The 16,237-nt window shown below is 41.6% G+C and overlaps 1 long non-coding RNA gene and 1 pseudogene across 1 annotated transcript; one reads left to right on the top strand and one right to left on the bottom strand.

Moving 5' to 3' along the window:
- The first annotated feature begins 1,384 nt into the window (after nt 1-1,384).
- On the top strand, nt 1,385-10,452 carry LOC121830956 (uncharacterized). Its single transcript, XR_013044026.1, has 2 exons — nt 1,385-1,599; nt 10,277-10,452. It is a non-coding gene; the product is annotated as an uncharacterized LOC121830956 (long non-coding RNA).
- Nucleotides 10,453-11,853: 1,401 nt separating this feature from the next.
- The window catches only part of LOC102911090 (synaptotagmin-9-like), a 68,064-nt pseudogene continuing 63,680 nt past the window's right edge, over nt 11,854-16,237 (bottom strand).

Below are 16,237 nucleotides of genomic sequence, written 5' to 3'. Positions count from 1 at the left end.
TGCGTTTTGAAAGGCCAAGTGTTAAGGTACTTTCGTTTTCGCGTGGGCTGAACAGTCTCTCGGAGGCATCATTTAAGCGAGAGACAAAATCGCTATGAAAGACCCTAACCCTTCAGGCTTACACCCCCAAGCTCCAGGAAATGAGAAACTAAAAATCTAGTTCCAAGGGCAAGCTGACTCAGCCATTGTTCAACCACCCCTACAATGTAACAATGTAAAAAGATTTCTGTTAAGAGATGTCCTCAACTGTGACTGGGATAGTCAAGTGTTCCAGGAAGGACCACTGTGACCTTTGTGTAAACTCCACTCCCGCCCTGATACCCCCCTTGAGGTTTCAGGAAGAATGTACATGTAGACGTGACTGTACCCACTCTGTGATCAGACCATGATCTTGTGAAACAAAATTGTATGGGAATTGTAATCTTATGGCTTTTGTGGGTTTTTCCTTTAAAAGCACCCATGTGTCTACAGTAAGATGTGACTCTTGCTCCCAGGACAAGAGTTTGCCTGACTGTACAGCCGCATTAATAAACACCTCTTGCTGTTGCATCAACTGGACTGGAGTCTGGGTTCTTGGGGCGCCCCCTCGAGAAGGTAGTACCCTGGGTCTGGGGTCTATCAGCTAAAAGGTTCATCAGGGCCCTGACAAATCTTTGCCAATGAGGTGGTAGCTGAACCCTTTTGGGGCAGGCGTTTCCAGGCCTGGACCTTAGTGTTTTGAATCTGGGCCAGGAGGCCAGGAGGGAATTTTGCCTGTGTTGCATTTGTATCATAGGGGGAGTTGCTGAGAAGTTTCTTTAGTGTCCAAGTTTTTGAGGATGGCTGTTCAAGTGAAGTAGTGGGAGTGGAGAAGGAACAAAGAAATCTGTAATTGGTTGTGATCAATTAGTTGTAAACACCACTACCCTTGAACCAACCCTCTAGGGAGGCCTCCTCGGCAGGGTCTAGAGGAAAGTTAGAGGTAAAATTGTTAAGAAAGGGATAAAGATGGGCAGGGGCGGACTCCTGAGGATTCTTAGGTTTAAAAACCATGAGCATCCCTTCTTCCATAGAGCACAGGTCATGATCTGAGGGATAGACTGAAGGCAGACAAGAAAGCACTCGGGGGTCTTAGGGCAGGTATAGGGGGAATGAAAGGCTTCTTTTAAGATTTTTTTGTCCTATATTAATGACCTCTTGTATGTCAGGGAAATGTTTATAGACCCTAAGAATGTCATTAATAATCAAGAAAGGCTTTAAGGTCTTTTTTCTTTACCCTAGTTCCTTGTGTCTTGAGGGGCTCTTTTAGGCCAGAAATGAATAAATCTTGTGACGAAGTTGCCTGACCCATGGCTTGTCACTTTCTTACCTGTGTCGCCTCTGCTCTCCTCCAGGATAGCGTCCTGAACCAGGCATTTCAGGGGGATCCAACAACTTCACCAAGGCCTTGGTCTTTCCTCCAGGAGACGATGTTCCGAATCCTCAAGAGGTGGTTTCATCCACGTTGGGTGCCAGTTGCCCCGGCCAACAGGGCTTCAATGGGAACTCATCCTCCCTAAGGACAGAATGATAGGAACAGGAGACACAAAAGGAATACACCAAGACAAGATTCTGATCAAGGTGCAACTTTATTTTTCTCCAGGAGGGTTTATATAGTTCCTGCAAGGTAGATCAGGAGCAGGAAGCTGTTATCTGCATAGGGTGGGGCAAGCTAACAGGATGTTTGTGTAGGATGTTTATGCAGGATGTTGACAGGGTGAAAAGGTCAAGGGTTCTGACTCAATGTCCTGTTGCTAGGCAACCTGACTGTAAGATGTTCTAGTTTCCTGTCTTATCGGGGGTCTGTATTTTTCCATTAACTAGAGATTCAGTCCTTGTCCTTGACAGATAAGGAGAATTTTACTAAGCACTGGTTAGGTGTCAGCCATGGAGTTGCATTTCTCATAGATTGACTTTATCTGTACTGGGATATAGCTCAGTGTGTAAAGTGATTGCTCAGAAGTAAAAATACCTAGGTTCAATCCCCAGCACTGTGGTGGTATAGTGTATGTCCACCCTCTTAGCACCCATGAGGTGCAAGGGGATTAGAAGTTCAAGGTCATCCTTGACTTTATAATAAGCTCAAGGCTAGCCTTGGCAACATCTCAACCCTCCCACCTGTTAAAAACCGTAATCTTTCCAATAACCCTTAGAGACAGGCAGTTATGACATCTTTACAAATGAGAAAAATCAAAGGTGAGGAACAATCAAACAGTATGTGGCTGCACAACGGTGTGAATCTAGGTCCATCTAACTCCAGCACACATACTTCCCAGACCTGCCTGTGACCACCTCCATCCATACAGTGGCTGAAAAAGCACAGTCCACCTCGTGCCTTCTTTAATCTCATCTGGTACCATTCTCCTAATTTTGCCAGCTGCACGTTTATTTTTAAAAGTGAAAGCAGAATCTCTCCCACCCTGAGAGATCTAGAGTTCAAGATATGTCTTCAAAGACTGGCAAGAGGCCACAGGGAAGGAGCAACCTCACTCACCTTTCATACTGGGACATATGCATTTCATTTCCTTAGTTCCACTGCAACCATTAAGAAACGACTATTTGTATTTGCTGAAGTAATTCCAGCCACTGTACAAATGACTCCCATGTTTCATGTTTAACCCATGTTTAACCCTTAAGACATTTATCTCTCACTCACATAACTGTTGAGCACAGACTTGCAAAAAGCTGAGAGCTAAGGGTCTAAGGAGCACCTTCCAGAGACCTAAATTACACAACATTCTTCCCTCTGAAGTGGAAGACGCCTCCATGGTGCTTCCTATCCCACTCCTGGCATCCCACACCCCACCAAGGTTTGCTGTCTTCCAAGAACACCGAGAAAGTCCTGCTTGGAACAGAGCTCATTTCTCAGCCCCTGTGGACCTTACTCCTTCCCTTTACCTGTCACAGAGCTTTAACACTTCTGACCACAAAGGAGAATTTAAATCAGAAGTGACTTCTAATGGTACAGGAGGTAGATTACACTGGCTCTCATTGCCACTTACCAGTGATCTCTCTGGGCAATTTACTAAGCCCACTTATGGGGTCCTCTGAGAATTCCACCAGGAGCTGAGGAAATGATCCATAGTTCCCTTGGCTCTTTCTCAAGTGGCTCACAGGTCTTGAGGTCTCCTTTAGGGATTAATTTTGATTCCAGAAAAGAGAGGTTTACTTCTATGACCCAGGGGCAGAGATATACTCAGGGGCCTGCAAATTAGGGAATCCTAGTCTATCATTGAAAATAACTAGTACTCTTCATGCTTGTAGTCCCCTTTAAGCACCATTCCCTCAAAGGAGGCATCCTCTTGTCTACAGGCCTCGGTTTGAGCCTCTCTCCCTCTCCAGTTGCCTGCATGTTTACTCCATCACATTCACCTGACTGTCAAAGGGAGATGTATGCAGACTGTTCCTGTCCCACAAGCCATTTCCCAAATAACCATCACAACACACAGGCTTATTATGAATTATAAATTATTGGTCAATAGCTCAGGCTTGTTACTACCTAACTCTTACATTTAAATTAACCCATATTTCTTATCTATGCTTTGCCACATGGTGAATGGCTTATCTTATTTTCTATAGGTCCTGTTCCTTGGCATCTGGCTTGAGTCTCCCTGACTCCACCCTTCCTCTTCCCATCATTCTCCTAGCTTGGTTGTCCCACCTATAACTTCTACCTGGCGACCAGCCAATCAGTTTTTTATTAAACCAATCTGAGTGACAAATCTTTACAGTGTACAGAACAATTATTTCACAGAATTTTCCCATTTTTGTCTAATTTAAAATGAAGGGTTTAACTTTAACACAATTAAAGTTAAATTATAGGAAAACTATAATTATATAGTATTCAACTTTATCAAAGACCCCAGAAGAATGAACTATTACCTAATAACAGGGACTTCAGCCTGCCTGGACAGTAACCTAAAATTTGTCTGCAATGTTCCTCTGCAACTTTGGCTTACATGCCTAGAATGTCTAACAGACTTTTCTGTGAAGCAGGGAATTTGAAGGACTGTCCTACCTTGTCCTGGCAAAGTTCAGCAGTCACTTTTCTTGTGTCCTACTGGTCTACTTTAGACAGTAACTGTCAGAAATTGATGCAAGGGCAATTTCTTTGCCTACATGACTAGATTTTGCCATAAAGACAACAAACTTCATACATGGCTTCTTTGATGGCCATCATCTTCTCTGAAGTAAATTGGTGCTCTCAGAATCAGATGTGTCTCATTGTCATAAAAAGCCTTAGGTTATTAAGCATTAAATGCCATATTCTGTAGGTCTTTGAAATGTTAAAAAACTGTCTATCTATCTAAGTATATCTGTATATGACCTCCAAAAGATACTTAACATAAGTTTGACTATTATAGATGACTATTAATCTGTTTATACATCAAATGAGCTGCACAAACATAATATGCCAAATGAGAGTAGAAATATACTTATAGTATAACAAAATTTATTTTAAATTTGTATCAATAAGCCAAAATGTATACCAATATAAAAATTTTTAAGATTAATAGTTGTTTTTGGATTAAAGTAGGTTCAATAAACTACTCTTTAACTTATCATTTCTATATCCCCCCTTTTCTTTTTAGAATGGGATCCCTGAATCTAATCTCCTTTGTTCACCTTTTTTTCCTGACCATTCCCAATAACAACTTGTAACCAATTCCTCTTAAATGGCAATTAATATCCATAACCCATTTTTTGAGAAGGTGGGCATAGTTTTCTAGACTGCTTCCTGTTGACTGTGGGGCACAGACATCTTTGGGGGAACTGAGAAAATCAGAATAATTGTTAGGTATTGGTTGGAACATTCTGTAAGGCTGGATCATCTCAGTGAGCAGCTTTGAAGCTGTTCTGGATGTTGGATAACCTGGAGCATCCATTTTATTGCTGTCTGGTCCCCTGGCTCTGATAATATGTAAACTTTTAAAGATAAATAAATATCTGCAATAAGAAAAGTATAGACTACATATTCTACACAAATCAGCCAAAGGTGATTTTTTGTTTCATGTTTGAACAGGTAAAATATACTTCACATATCTTGTAGTTCTTTTAGATTTACTTATGTTTGCAGTCAGATTTTTCAGGGGGTCTTCCTTGATCAAATCTGACCAATATTAATTTGGAACAAATCCACGGCCCCTCATTTCCCATGGAAATAAGAGCATAACCTCTCCCCCAAAAAGTAATATATCTTTGACTTAAATTTTGAAGTTAAGATATCTTTAAAATATATAGGTTGGTTGAATCTAGCAGTTTTTATAATTTAGTGTCTCTTAGCAGCCCAAAAATTCAAAGAAAACACAATAACATATGAAATTCAGACTCTCTGTGTATTTCCAATCTTTACATGGCTTTTTTCTTTTATATTACTTTACTCTCTTTAAGAATTAAAGAGTAATTAAAAATTAAAGAGAGTAAAATAATATAAAAATTATTAATTTATTAGTAATTAAAAATTATTAATTTAATACCATATATTTCTTTTTATGACTATCTATACGTCCTCTTTTCTCTCTGAAGCCTATGTATAATTTTAAACACACTGTAACACATATAGAGGGATTTTTTTGGTCTGAATCTGTCTTTATTGTATATCTGTAATCCTTTTCTGTCTGCATGAGCAAAATTTAAACTGCTATGTAACTTAGAACATAGCATGCTGGCAGTTGGCTCCTCCCTGTCAGCTCCTGGGAGCTTAGTCTCATGGCACAGGTACGTTTACCACCAGCTCTGAAAGCCATGTTTATCATTCCAACTCTGGTAAGTTTTTGAATCTACACTGTCACTGAGCAGCATGTTGCTCACCACTCATAAACACCATTTAAGTGTTTGTCAGCAGGGCCTCCCAAAAGAGCAGCCCCTTTTAGTCACTAGCACCAAGCCAGGAAGCCTTCTCTTAAAGCTTTGTCTTTGCTCACTGCCAGCAAAAAGAGCCCACCAGAGAAAAAGCAGTTACCAAGATGCCAAATTTGACTCAGTTTTTTGTGTGTTTAGAATCCTTTTTAAAGCTTTGTCAGATCTTATGTGGAAATTCTGGTCCCACGTTTAAACACCAATATGTATGCAGAGTTTTCCTGTCCTGCAAGCTGCTTCCCAAATAACTTACACAACCCAGAGACTTAATGTGAATTATGAAAGCTTAGCTGATACCTCAGGGTTGTTACTACCTAACTCTTACATTTAAATGAACCCATGTTTCTTATCTATGCTTTGCCATGTGACTTATGGCTTGCTACCTCATTTTCTACATGCCCTGCTTCCTCAGCAGCTGGCTCACGTCTCCCTGACTCTGCCCTTCTTCTTCCCATCGTTCTCCTAGTTTGGCCCTCCTACCTATAATTTCTGCCTGGCTACCAGCCAATCAGCATTTTATTAAACGAATCTAAGTGACAAATCTTTACACTATACAGAAGGACTATTCCATAGCAGGCAGAGGTGCCCAAATTGGACTGTGTTCTCCTTTGCTCTCAGGATGTCTATGTGGGGAGAAGCTGTCTAAACTGGGAGAACAGCAAAGTTCTCTGCCTGGAACCTACATACCATTGGTCAATGACCTCTGCTCACTTTATGGTGTTCCCATTCCTAGCAGCTCAGTCTCTGTAAGCTCAATGAGCAACTCTCCTATGTGTCCTGGTAGCTCATTGTATGAGAGACAAAGCTTATGGCTATGTATTTTAATGACTCACACTCCATTACCTCTCTTGGGTCAGTGAGAGGGCTCAGTGGCTTAAGGTACTTGTTTTCAAGTTTGACAACCTGAGTTTCATCTCTAGGACCCACCTTGGAGAAGGAGCAAACCAACTCCCAAGAGTTTTCTCTGGTTTCCATACATATGCCTTTGCATGTGCACCACTAATAAGTAAATAAACAAATAAGTTTATATTTAAAAAGCTTCTGTTTTGAAATGTCTATAAGAGCTACAAAAAAATGGTCTCTCACTCACATGTGTGGTTCATGTGTCTACATGGCATGTGATCCTCAGAAATGCTCCTCAGTTAAAATTGGTTTTGGGAGAATGCTGGAGTAAATAAATCAATAAGCAAAGATAAAGAGAAGAACAAATGAGAAGTGACAGAGAGGTGAGTGGATGAGGGGGAAAGCAGCGGGATGATGGCCAGTATGCATTCTCCCTGTCTTTGAAAATAAAACCCTACTTTATAGTTAGGCACATAATAAAAAAGAATGTATTTATTATCCTCCTCTGAAACTGGACATGTCCAAAGCCCTGTGACTAAATTGCACATAAGAAGCAGTGTCTTGGGAGATCTCAAAGAGAACCCTGAAAGAAGCACTGTGTGTTCTTTTGACCCTTGTCTTGTTCCACATTTTGTGGCATGAAAAATAAAATGTTTTTGAGGTTAGTGGCCACATTGTACAATGAGGTAACCACTGGGATAGTTAGGGAGAAAGATAGGAGTCTAGGCTTTCTGTTGACAATTGTATACACCCTACACTGTCTTCCTTTGGACTTGCTGTATATAAGGAAGAGAGAAATTTCTTATCAACATTTTGTTGTTTTGTGCTTTGTTATTTTTATTAAATAAACCTGAACCTGATGCTAAGCAACATAAGACTCACAGGCTAGGGCCAGAGGCAGTCCTAAAATTGAGGGCTCCCTCTCTGTCTCATGTAGATGCCCTCTAAAAGCCAACCCAAAGCTGTAGCATGAAGTCAGAGAATCCTGATCCTTTTAAAAGACAATAAAAATGAGGGATGATCCCTGATCCAAACATCCTAGGCTGGTTGAAAGAATATACTGAACCTCAGATTTCATGCAAGTCACAACAGTCCTGGGAAATGTCACCAGGGGCAGTGCTAGTGACAGAATATTCATTCTGTTACAGCTTTGCATTTCAGTAGCAAAGGATGTAATCTACAGAGTGGAATACATGGGGGTAGGTTATACCACCATCAGGGAGTGCCAATGTGCAATGGGCTTCCAAGGATATGTCAGCATCTCACTCCAGTGGTCTTTGCCTAGCCGCTCAGCCTTGCTGCCTACTTGGCACACAGTTACTTACACTGTGAAAATGGGCTGAAATAGGTTTTTCTTAAAATTTTGGTATACAGAAATAAAATCAACAATTCAAATGAATGGAGGAAATTCAGAAGTAGGGGCCTATTAAAAAAATTCTCCAATTTAAAACTACAGTCTATGCTAAACAGCAGAAAGACCTAGGGTTCAATACTGTATCCAACTTTCCTAACACTGACATGGGTTCTTTGATTCCAAAAACCTTTGCCCAAAGAACTCCCTGATGTGTGCTAATGATACCACTTCTGGTTCTGGAGGATAAGGGGACTTCCAGATATATGAAATGAAATGGAAACTCTTAGGAAGGAGTGTGTGATGTAACACCCACTCAAATTTCAACAAGAGGCAACCAAGAATTTCAAGGTGGAGCCCAGTAGGGAGGGCTACTGGGTCTTCTTGTTCCTTGCTTCATTAGAGACCACCGCCATCATCTTTTCCACATCTCTTTCGACACTCAGCTTTGGTTCTTTCGGTCAACTGAGTTCTCAACTGTGAAAGGCACCCAGCTCCTTTAATTTAGGGCTGACAGCCTGAAACTTTTTGTGAGTAGGTCTTGCTTTGTTTCATTTTACCTTTTCCTTAGCAATGAAAAAAAGTTACTTAAAATAACTAGAAGTACGTGGCACATTCTTTGACTCCTTGGGATAACCTCTTTTTCCTCCCAGAAAAGACAAATGATTTCTATTCTGTTTGTGTGGGGAGAAGAAGGGATGGGAGTGGAGTGTTTGGGATTTTTAAGTATATGCCCATTAAACTCAAATGCATGCAGAGGCTGGGTAGATATTGCCATGGATTTTTCCAGGCCAGATTCATGAATTTACTGATAATTAAATTGAGGCAGAGATCACATAATCAGGTTTGTTGATGTAGGAACCTTGGCAATAGCATGGGAAATGCTAGCCTAGCCTTCACAGCTGGTGAGCCGCATCTCCTCCTGGGACCTGGCACTATGTTGTTGTGTGTGTGTCGAGAGAAGACAGGACAAAGTCTATGCCCAGCATGGACTGTCATACTCATGGGCAACTGTGTCATAAGACAAGGCATGATTTGTGTAAGGATCTACTGGAAAAGCATTGAGGTCACTGATGCAACTGTGCTAACATTTCAGGGGTAGATGGAAAACTTTTTAGATCCAAATAATATTTGTGAGATTATATTGGGAGCCAGACTGACTTTTTTCTTTTATAATTGTGCCCAGACCACGTGGGAGGTTTCTAATTAATAAAGAGACTTTGCATTTCAGTCTAATGACTAGTTTAACATGTATAATTCCCTGTTGATACTTCCTTTGCGATTAAAATGATTGTTGGAGTAGGAGAGCAATGAAAGAGATATCTTGATAGAGGGAAACTTTATAGGGTAAGGAGAAACCTGGCACCAGGGAAATTGCCAGGAATCCACAAGAATGACCCCAGATTAGACTACTAGTAATAGTGGAGAGGGTGCCTGAACTGGCCTTCCCCAGTAATCAGATTGGTGAGTACTCTAACTGTCATCATAGAGCCTTCATCCAGTAACTGATGGAAACAGATGCAGAGATCCACAATCAAGCATCAGGTCAATCTTCTGGAGTCTAGTGGAAGAGAGGGAAGATAGATTACAAGAGCCAGGGGGAGGGGTGTCAAGATTATAATAGGGAAATCTACAGAGACAAGTGAACCAACCTTGTAGGAACTCACAAACTTTTGACCAACAGCTGTGGAACCTGCAAGGAACTGGACTAAGACCTCTGCATAGGGGAGACAGTTGTGTAGCATGGTCTGTTTGAGGGAACCCTGGCAGTGAGATCAGGATCTATCCCTGGTACATGAGCTGGTCTTCTGGAACCCATTCCCTATTGTGGGACACCTTGCTCAGCCTTGATGCAGGAGGGAGGGGCTTGGTCCTACCTCAACTGAAAGTACCAGGCTTTGCTGATTCTCCATGGGAGGCCTTACCCTTTTGCTGGAGAGGATAGAGGATGGGTGGGGGCGGGGGGGGGGGGGGGGGGGTCGCGGGAGAGGGTTGGTGGGGGAGCTGGAGAAATGATGAGAGGAGGATCTGTGGTTAGCATGTAAAATGTAAAAATCACAAAAAAAAATAAATAAAATAAAATGACTGTTTTTAAAATCTGTCCTTTAAATACACATTTGGCTACAATGCAGGCTATAAATATCTTCTCTTTGTTGTATTAATTAAAATGACTAGGATCTTATACAATTCTGTGTTTGCTTTCAGACTGAAGTGGATGGAAATGATCTTCGTTAAACACAGTGCAAGAAGGAAAGAAAAGATTGAAGTTATATATTTAGAAACGTTGGTGGTGTGGCCAAAGTAATCATTCTGTGTTTTGGATAGAAACTTTCCACTAAAGGAGTGAGGCTCCTCAATGAAAACAAGACCTGTTACTTTTAGTTTTGTTGTTGTTGTTTTTGGTAGAGTATGTGTGTTTCTCTTCTTTGGGATTTGCTGGTATGAGATTATCTATTGTCTTTGTTTTTGTGGCTAGCTTCCTTTGGTTAGAGTTTTCCTTCTAGTACTTTCTGTGGGGCTGGATTGGTTTTGTCGTGGAATATATTGTTTTTTCCATCTATGATGATTGAAAGTTTTGATGGGTATAGTAGTCTGGGCTGGTATCCATCGTCTCTTAGTGTCTGCACAACATCTGGCCAGGACCTTCTGGCTTTCAGAGTCTCCATTGAGAATTCGGGTGTAATTCTGATAGTTCTGCCTTTATATGTTACTTGGCCTTTTTCCTTTGCATCTATTAATATTCCTTCTTTATTCTGTGTTTACTGTTTTGATTATTGTATTGTAAGGGAACTTTTTTTGGTCCAGTCTATTTAGTGTTCTGTATGCTTCTTGTATCTTCATAGGTATGTCCTTCTTTAGGTTGGGAAAGTTTTCTTTTATGATTTTGTTGAATATACTTTCTGTGCCTTTGAGCTGGTGTTATTTTCCTTCTATCCCTATGATTCTTATGTTGGGTCTTTTCATGGTGTCACAGATTTCCTCAATGTTTTGTGTTAAGACTTTGTTGGATTTAACATTTTCTTTGATTGATGAATCTATTGCCTCTGAGATTCTCTCTTCTGTTGGTGATGCTTGCATTTGTAGTTCCTGTTCACTTACCCAGATTTTCCATTTCCAGCATTTCCTTGGTTTATGTTTTCTTTACTGTCTCTATTTCAATTTTCAAGTCTTGAACTGTTTCCTTCACCTGTTTGGTTGTTTTTATCTTGGCTTTCTTTACGGGATTTATTGAGTTCTTCCAATTTTTGGTTTGTGTTTTTCTTGATTTCTTTAAGGGAATTTTTCATTTCCTATTTAATGGCCCTGTCATCTTCATAAAGTTATTTTTAAGGTCATTTTCTTCTGCTTCATCTGTGTTGTGGTGTTCAGGTCTTGCTGTTGTAGGACCACTGGGTTCTGGTGGTGCCATATTGCCCTTTATGTTGTTGAATGTATTCTTACATGGCCATTTACCAATCTAGGTTTGGGGTAATTATAGGTACAGGTGTTGATTCTTGTGATGTCTTTGTTGGATGGGTCTTTTGTTCCTTTATTGTCTGTTTCTTTTTTTGGCCTGAATGTTCAAGGGTTCTGGTGATTGGCTAGTTGTCAGGTTGAGTAGGCTTATCTCAGCTAAAGTTTGTGAGTTTGGGTGCCTAGATCCAGCATATCAACCAGTTGTTTTGACTAGTGTGGGTTTTACTTGTGCCTATGGGTTCTTTTCTTCCCTCTGGTGTGGGTTGTGCCTGTGCTTATGGAGTCTGTTATTCTAAGCTATGTAGATTTTGTCTGCACCTGTTCCTCTAACTGGTATGGGTGATGCTTGTGTCTATAGGGTCTGCTGATGTTGCTGGAGAGGGCTGTTCATAGGGAGGCTCTCTTCTAATTGGAGCAGGTGGTACTTGTTCCTCTAGGGACTGCTCTTCCTCCAATAGGTGCAGGTGGTGCCTGCACATCCAGGCGCTGCTACAGACTGGCTGCTGGTGCTCTTTCTCCAATTGGTGCAGATGGTGTTTATGCCTCTGGGGACCTCTGATGCCATGGGGGATATTTGGCTGGGCAAAGGATGGTGGGTTAGTGGGTTTGGGCAGTCAGGTTGGGTCTTGTAGGTTACAGAGTCCAATGGGTGGCAGTGTTGGTGGGAGTCTACAGGAGTTTTACTTGCTGAGCAGCTGCTGGGGCTGAGTTGGAAGTGGAAGGGATGTGCCCTGAGCCTAGGTCCTGGAGATCTGGACTGTCTGGCCAGGAGAGCAGTAACTCACTTATTCTTCAAATCAGTGCAGATGGTGCCTGTGCTTCCAGGGGTCCCTGATGCCATGGGGGATGTTTGGCCTGGGGGAGGAAGGTGGGTTAGGTTGGTTTGGGTAGGTGGGGTAGGATGTTGATATATTTTATATTCTATACTCCAGACTGTTTCTAAGCAAGAAAAATAAGGATACAGTGCCTCTTGCTTAAAGTACCTTTTGGAAGGTGTGAGTAGTCAGGGTGGCATGTAGTTAGGCAGAGAGATACAGGATTCCCTTTTGAGTTGGACAGTGGTGATGGGCTAGTGGGGAATGACTCCTGGGGAGTAACACATGAGATTGACCTCTGGTCTTTATATGAACATTCATACACATGTACACATACCCCAGCAACAACCAAAAAATACACTGCATCTCAGGCTCTTTGGGTTCATTCAGTCTTTGTACCAGTGGTCTGTGTATTAGTGACAACTTGGTCAAAGCTGGTACAAATGTGCAAAGTATGAACTGCATATTGACAAATTCTGGTCAAGGTTTACAATTTAAAGGTATATGCTTGGTTCACTGAAAAAAATAGCTATATTTCACTTTTATGAGGAGTCAGAATGTCTCAAATCTTCAATGGGCCCAAGATAGTGAAGTCTGAGGAAGGGTCTAACTGGGTAGACCACCTCAGAATACACAATCTGTGGATTGAGTTACAATTGTGGGTATGGAAAGGCTCAAGACTCAATTAACATCATGTAGCATCTTAATACACCACATCTTATACACATTAACTCAGTTTATCATACAACTCAATCATACTCTCACTTTACAGATGGGAATTTGAATCCTAGAGTGGTTAAGTTACTTGTCCAAGGACACACAGCACTTAAAGATAGTAGGAATGTGATTAAACCTAGGCAACTTGGTTCCTGACCTAAGATACCATAATAGGAACTTCATAATGTGCTGAATGAGAATTAGATGAGGAACTGAAGAATGCCCCACCTGATGCTCCTGTTATGTCCATTGCCTTTAAATTCCTTGCTTTTATAATGGTGATGGTCAGCCTGCCAGCCAGTGGAAGATAACAGAGTGAAAACATAAGCTCTCCCAGATCCACATTGTCCTGTTAAGAAAGCACAAACTGAAGCATTAGAAAGTGTCTTCAGCCCACATGCAGGAGGCTCAGCAGCAGGGCAATGTTTGAAAGGACACTCTGCTCCTTTTGTTCAGCTCATGACATCCTAATGTCATAAAGAAACTCCACCCTTGTACTAGGATAGCTTTACATCTATGGAAGCACAATATTTAAGATGGTAGAGCTGAAGAGGATGTCCACAGGAAACTACCACACACCCAGCCCACATGTACAGCCTCATACAAGCTCCCATAGTCCAGAACGCAGCATTCCCAGAGTGAACTTCCATGTGGCTCTACTCACATGGCTGTTGCGATCTAGAGACAGTTCTCAGCACAATGCCATGCAAAGAGGAGCCTACCAGGGCTGTTCACCCTAGCAGATCTCAGAGACTCCTCCTGCCACCCCACTCAGCTTCCTGTGGTCTTTCCAGCTGTGCTTCATCCTAGCTCATATGCTTGCCCCTCTACACAGAGCAGTCAAATGAGCCACACTGTCCCCCCTGTCCCCACACACTCTGGCATAACCCAGTCTCACCCCTGTTCTACACTGCCATTTGTACCCTTAGCATGGCAAACAACCTCTGTAGATCAGGAGCATGTGATATATATATATATATATATATATATATATATATATATATATATATATATATATAGAGAGAGAGAGAGAGAGAGAGAGAGAGAGAGAGAGAGAGAGATCATGGAATTTTCTAGCTCTACTTAACTCTGGACAAAGACACTGCATGAACCTGGCAGTGACAGCCTCTGACCTTGTGTTCCCACATAATTGGACATACCAGGATGGAAACCTAGTCCTGCACAAGACACATGCAGGGAAAAAAGTTCAGAACCTGGACTTTAGGGGGCCTTGATGTCTGTGCCTTGAGGTCCTACTTAGCCACATCCCATCTTGAGTTCATCACAAGGTGCTTCATTCCCTCTATTGGGATCCTGGGAAAGACATCTCCTTGAGTAATGCACAGCCAATCCAAGTAGGTCAGAAGACATGAATCTCTCTCCTGCCCTCGTCTCCTTTTAAAAGCCCAGGAGAGTCTAGCTATGAAGAGGAAAAACGCCAGTTCATTTAGTTTCAATTTCTGCGAGACACCTGAGGTTATAGATCTGGGTGCCTGTGTCTAATTAATACTGTTTCATACTGACAATGCTCCGGGGACTTGGGTTCTGGCCCTCGACATCCACAGCCTCCCCTCCCCTTCTGGATTCTTGGAGGATGCTTCTATTTTTAGAAGTACAGATTCAGCTTTGGAAGGTCACCTTGCCAGATCCTGACTTGACTGCTTCCACAGAAGGAGGAGGTAAAGGATCTGTTTGGTAGCTAAGGCAGATGGATTGGTCTGTGTCTTCAAGCATGGCTTGGCTCATGCAAATAAATCACCTCACCTTGCTGCCCAAGCTGCCCTGGTTTCTGGAGCCTTGACCTCAGGAGACCTGGTGGCCAGACCTTTCCCTGTGGGGAGAGGCTGGGGGGCACTGTACAGAAGTGAGGTTTCACACATGGCAGGTGCTTGTTGCTGTGTGGTGCTGTGTTCTCTTCTGTAGGAGACTAACCCTCTCTTTGCTGTTTATACTCAAGTCCACTCCTGTATCCTTGGTTTCTAGTCTCCCTTTCCACGGCACCTTGCTCTCTTGTTCTATCTCAACTTGCCCAGAGAATACCAATTTGAAAAAGAAATTCTAGAATTGGCCCAAATCATGCCCATGAAGGTTTCATAATCAATTCTTTCAGCATATATTTCCTTTGGGTTCACACTGTATATCTCACTCTAAAAGATTTGCAATGTGAAACATACTCATTTTACTCCTGGCTCTCCAGGAACATAGTTATATGTGAGATGTCAGGTTCCTTCTGTACTAAGTTTGTCATGGTGTTTTTTCCCCACTATGAGTTCCATTTATAAATGTTTCTATTGTAAGACTGTGTACTCATGAGTTAAAAGGAAAAATAACAACAAAACTCTAAGATATAATCCATAATTGTATCTTTAAAAACACATAAGGTAAACAAATAATCTTCAAAATGAATTCTTGACCCTCAAGTGATTTACAAAGAAATTTTTTTTTTGTGTGTGTGTGTGTGTGTGTGTGTGTGTGTGTGTGTGTGTGTGTGTGTGATGTGACTCAGATAGTACAGCACTTATCCAGCAGGCAGCAAACAAACCAGGGATAGTGGCACACTCCAAGCACTGGGGAAGTATCAGCAGGAGGATCAGAAATTCAAGGTCTTCCTTGACTGCATATGGAGTTCAAAGACAGACTGGACTACATGAGACCATGCCTAAAAAAAAGAAACAGAATGAAAGAGAGAGAGAGAGAGAGAGAGAGAGAGAGAGAGAGAGAGAGAGAGAGAGAGAGAGAGAGAGAGAGATCCAGTGAACATTTTCTAAAATTTTACTAATAAAAGTATTTATTTATACAATAAATAAAATAAAATGATGCTGAGTGGTGGTTCAGTAAGAGTGCATTTTCCTCTTTAGAGGGCCTGAGTTCAGTTCCCAGTACCCACATCAGAAGGCTCACAATCTCCTGCGACTTTTCCTCCAGAGGAACTGATGTTACTGCCACCTGCATTCATGTGTACATATTGACATGCTTGAACAACACAGAAAATTTAAAGTAAGAATTCAAAAGTAAAATGACAGTAAAATTTCAATATTTAAAGACGTAAGTAAAGCAATAAAATATCCCTCACCCCTTCCTATATACACATCCTAATGCCACTCTTCCTCAGAGTAACACTGTGAATAATCATTAGGGCTTTCATTCATTTGTTCATTCACTTAATCTTTTTTTATAG

The sequence above is a fragment of the Peromyscus maniculatus genome, chromosome 1, assembly GCF_049852395.1.
Source record: "Peromyscus maniculatus bairdii isolate BWxNUB_F1_BW_parent chromosome 1, HU_Pman_BW_mat_3.1, whole genome shotgun sequence".
NCBI lineage: Eukaryota > Metazoa > Chordata > Mammalia > Rodentia > Cricetidae > Peromyscus > Peromyscus maniculatus.
This window is presented reverse-complemented; position numbering and strand designations above follow the sequence as displayed.